The sequence below is a fragment of the Lepidothrix coronata genome, unplaced genomic scaffold (genome assembly GCF_001604755.1).
Source record: "Lepidothrix coronata isolate B3197 unplaced genomic scaffold, Lepidothrix_coronata-1.0 Scaffold26, whole genome shotgun sequence".
NCBI lineage: Eukaryota > Metazoa > Chordata > Aves > Passeriformes > Pipridae > Lepidothrix > Lepidothrix coronata.
In genome coordinates, this window is record NW_016690206.1 from 2975282 (window position 1) to 2980464 (window position 5183).

General features: G+C 39.9%; 1 long non-coding RNA gene across 1 annotated transcript; it reads right to left on the minus strand.

Annotated features, from left to right (window-relative positions):
• Positions 1-1999: 1999 nt before the first annotated feature.
• Positions 2000-4613, minus strand: LOC108494622. The gene is made up of 3 exons (XR_001873920.1): positions 4522-4613; positions 2600-2699; positions 2000-2234 (listed from the first exon to the last, which is right to left on the minus strand). It is a non-coding gene; the product is annotated as an uncharacterized LOC108494622 (long non-coding RNA).
• Positions 4614-5183: the final 570 nt, after the last annotated feature.

Below are 5183 nucleotides of genomic sequence, written 5' to 3' on the forward strand. Positions count from 1 at the left end.
AAATTGCTCATTTTTTCTGCCAGCATTGCTTTGAAGAGTTTAACTTTTCTTAACAAATCCTCATCACAAAAAGCACTCATCAATAAAAGCATTATTCCTCTAAAGATTTCAAAGTAAATGTTTGTAAATGTTGTCCTGATTTTCAAGAAGGGCAAGGAGAAGGACCCCAGAAAATACAGCCTATTAGTCTTGCTTCAGTGCCTGGTTAAGCTATGGAGAAAATTATTCTGAGAGGTATTGAAAAATACCTGAAAGACAACGCAGTCATTGGTCACAGCTTCATGAGAGGAAAGTCCTGCTTATCAAACCTGATTTCATGCTATTAAAAAGTAACCCACTTAGTTGATCAAGGAAAGCCAGTTGATGTAATATTTTTGGATTTCAGTAAAGCTTTCAATATTGTCTCTCACAAGATCCTTCTGGACAAAATGTCCAGCACACAGCTGGATAAACACATCATGTGGTGGGTGAGCAATTGGCTCGTGGGTCAAGCACAGAGGGTAATAATGAATGGGATGACACCAGACTGGCAACCTGTCACTAGTGGGGTTCCACAGGGCTCCATCTTAGGCCCTGTGCTCTTCAACATCTTCATAAATGACTTGGACACAGGACTGGAAGAGATACTAAGCAAGTCTGAAGATGACACAAAACTGGGAGGAGCTGTTGACTCCTTCGAAGGCAGGAATCCCTGCAGAGAGACTCCAACAAATTAAAGAAATGAGCAATCACCAACCATACGAAGTTCAACAAGGGAAAGTGCTGGATTCTGCACCTGGAATGGGGTAACCCTGGATGTATGGACAGTGTGGGGAATGAGACGCTGGAAAGCAGTGTCATGGAAAGGGACCTGGGGGTCTTGGTTGATGGAAAGTTGAATGTGAGTCATCCTCCAGGCAGCCCTGGCAGCCAGGAGGACCAACTATGTCTTGGGGCATCAGGCAAAGCATCACCAGCCAGTCAAGGGAGGTGTCTTGTCCCACTCCGCTCTGCACTGGTGTGGCCTCACCTTGAATATTGTGTGCGGTTTTGGTCACCACCACATAAGAAAGATATTAAGCTATTAGAGAGCATCCAGAGGAGTGCAATGAAGATGGTCAAGGGCCTTGAGGGGATGCCATGTGAGGAGTGGCTGAGGTCATTTGGTCTGTTCATCCTGAAGAAGAGGAGACTGAGGGGAGACCTCATCACAGTCTACAACTTCCTTGCGAGCGGAAGAGGAGAGGCAGGTGCTGATCCCTTCTCTGTGGTGACCAGTGATAGGACAAGAGGGAATGACCTGAAGTTGTGTCAGGGGAGGTTTAGATTGGCTATTAGAAACTGTATTTCTTTCATCATTCTTTTACAATTGAGAATAGCCTTTGATGTTTCATCTTCTCAGCTCCTCAGTAAGTTCTTTTGTAACTAACAAAATGTAGCACATTTCTTTCTGAGCAGCAAGACTGGAAAGCAAGCTTTTTTTTTTAAAAGAAGAAAACAGTAAAAGTTATGCAGATAAACTAATCAATCCTAGTGTATTAGATAATATTAAATGGCCTGCCAACACAAATTCTCCAGCATTCAGTTTCAGTAAAGTTCAAGATGTAAATGTCAAGGAATAAAAATAATTCTTTGCAAACATAGAATGTATAAAACTGTATCTAGGTGAATAGTCATCAACTATGACAATTTTGGATCCATTTGTAGGAAGAGATGAGGTGAGATGACAATGAGGTGAAATTAAGAAAAAAAAAACACAAAAACTAATTCTGTTGGAAACAGTGTAATATTGCATCTCACTTCTTAAAATATACCAATCACAATGATAGAACTGAGGAGAGAAGCAACTTGATCCACTGAAAACAGATCAGAGTATCTGATGGTTCTTCTACTTTGTGTTCCTTGCTGGTACAAAGCTTTAGAGAAGTTTTTCTGTCCATAGTGCTTGAGAGTTTATTGAGCCCAGAATTCTTCTCTAATGAGAAGAGAGGAGGTTTGAGGCAGAGCAAAAGAGCTTGGCTTTATTGATCTATTATATAAAAGTAGCTGGGACAAAAATCTTCCTTTGGTGCATTCAGCTTTCCACTTCTAAAACTTTTGCTGATCTAGCTCTTGACGTGTTCACCTTTTGTAACTTCTGACTCCTTCCATTTGGATCCTTTCCTCCAGATACTTTCTCATGCATTCTTGCTCTCCTCTCATCCACTTCCTCTTCAGACACCACTGACCCTACAAGATACCAATTCTTGCTGCACCTGTATAAACAACAAGGGGAAGTCAGCTCCTCCTGCCCTTCAAATCCCCTCAGAAAATGTAAGGCAAATCTTCAGATTCAGTAACTAGGATTTTTGATAGTACACCACTCCTAGGTAAACGGATTTCTGATGAAGGATACTAAATGTAGTATCTACAGAATATGCCATATAGTGACCCCTAAATAAATTTTAACATAGTTTTGTGAGTTATACCTACTCACATATTAATCTGATCACTTTCAAAAGGATAACCTTATAATAAAATACAACAGGTTCCATTATACTGTTGTTCTTTTTCAACAAGACCATTCAAATAGTAACAAGTGCTCAAAAGAATTATTAGGTGAAGAGAGACTCGCTCTTACATAAAGAGGTGAGAAGGTGTGGTGCTGTGCTCCCCTGCCCTGCTTTCTGCTTAAGCAGCAGCTGCTGGTCCTGATGGCTGCATCTGGCTTAAATTGAACTCTGGAGAGACAGATAACACAATAGCTGAGGGCTATAAATCTTACTCAGCTGCTGAGGGCTAGTTGAGCAAGCGCCATCTGAAATATGACTGGTGTGCAAATGTGACTATGAGTCGGTCATCTTGTTCCATAAATAGTGAACAGCCCAGAGCCCACTGAGCTCTCCTGCATGGGGCAGGCTGTATACCAGGATCTCCTCTTGAGTAGGGATGTCTCTTAAGATTACTTCTTATTGTGTCATTTCCAATGATTTGGAAATAATTGCACTGAAATTTTGAAATCTTAACTAAATTATATAAAGAATACATAATCCTTAGATATAAATTGTAGACAAAGTTGGCACTAAGTCTGGATTCAGCTGCACCTAGACTCCACTCTGGGAAAGAGTTTAGAACTCAAGGGTGTCCTTTCTGAACCTCACGTTTCATCAGGAGGGTCTCCCTAACAGCTTTGCGTTCCATGCAGTAAATAATCAAGTGTACCTTGCCATGGAATCTTGTTAAGCCATTAACCAATTTGCCATTGTTAACTCAGTGTCATATTTATAAAATATATTGTAGCTTCTCTCTGGTAAGTAAAGTGCATCACTGTTTCCATAACAGAAAGGGTTGGCATAACTTCTCAAACAACAGTTTAGAGACAGGCCACAGGCAGGCACATGTACAAGATAGCTCAGTCTCCAGGTTGAGCTGAAATGGGCTCCTGGGCCCATGGGCAGGGGTGCAGGGAGGCTGAAGGGGAGAATAGTCATAGTCAGTAAAGCCTGTTAGACACTACAGGACCCTGAGAGTTTGTAGGGGGAAAAAAACCAAACCAAACCAAAACTATAAAAAAACCAGTCAGTTCTTTCCATACAGAAGATGCCATTTCCATATCAAATTACCTTAGCACAGTCACTATTGGCTCGTTTTTCCTAACTCACCACCTTTTTCTGTGCAAAAAGCAAGGAGGAAAGCTCCCAGATGTGCTAGGGGTAGGCACAAGGAGGGAATGCATGGACCATGTACTTCATCTGTTTTATCAGAGCATGAATTAGCTTTACTGTTTTCTACCTTTGTAGGATAGGAGGTGTAGTTTCACAAAAAGGGACATACACAGGCAAATTTTCCACGCCTTTTTCCTGAGTGTGGTTTTATGCAGTAAATATAAAGTTCAGAGAACTTAGTAGCAATGATATCAAATGAGTGGACTTCAGAAAGTGCTCTTCTACAACTTATTAGGTAATGAATCTCTTACCTTCTCTGGCTAATTCAGATCATAACGGTTATTAGGCTTGAAATAAGTTGCAAAGGAAATACCTCGTAGAATTGCATTATAGCTCAGTCAGTGACAATTTTGGAGAGATTAGATTATGCTTGAGAGAGCAGAACTTTATCTTTGTTGCCTTAAAAGTTATTCTCCTCCAAATAAGTTAAACCTTTTTGGTGTCTGTCTTTACACTGTCCATCTTTTCTTACACTAGAAATTGGGAAGTACTTTTCTCTTTTTGTCATTCCTTCAGCATAATTTCTCTTAGAAAGGCATAAGAAAGGGTCCAAAAAGTGGAGAGAGATCTTCATTACGTTGTATATTTTCAGAGTGGCAGGTGCCATCCCTCAAAAATAAGGATCCTCTTAAACTCTGTCTGCACCTATTGTTAGCTCTCATGTTTACTAAACTGAGTAATTTGATACCACCAGCATCACCTCACTACTTGCCTTCCTTTCCAGATGATTCATAGAAACATTTAATATAAACCTTAGTTGTAGCACAGATATCTGTAAACACCCTTTTATAAAAATTGATCATCTGCTCCTACTATTCATATCAATCTCTTAACTAACTACTTATCCTGCAAGATCTTTCCTTAGATAACTGATGGCTGTTTCTTTAGATAACTGATGAATGAACTTGCTAAGTACTTTTATAAACTCCAAGATTGTATCAAATGAACTTAGCTTGTCCATGTACTCCCTGACTGAATTCTGGGGTCTGACCTCACAGCTGATCCTTCTGTGAGCAGGAGAAGAACTTCAGCAGGATTATGACCCAGAACGATCCAGTCTAGAAATCATGTTGACTATCCTCAATTTGTTGTATTTATACAAGAGTCTACTAAGTACATTAGTAATGTACAAGCATCAGTCTTACTTGTTTGTGGTTTCACAGGTGGCCCTGTAAAAGAGTTTCCACATTTTTCATTCTCCAGTCCTGTCATGACAGAAAGACTGCTCTTTAGACTAAATATGCACACCATAGCCAGAAGTTACAAACCACTCCTATTTTCTCCAGTAGTCTTTCTTTGACTTCCCTAAGAATTCTTTTAAATATGATATCTTCTTCTTGCTACTGCTCATTTTACCTTTTTACCATACCCTCTTTCATAGACATTCTGACTTGAGATAAATCATGACAAAATTTTCAGGCTGCAACTAAAAGTTGAGTTTGCATAGTTGACTCACTATTGACCTTTTTGCAATATCCTCTACATCACATCACTTGTTTT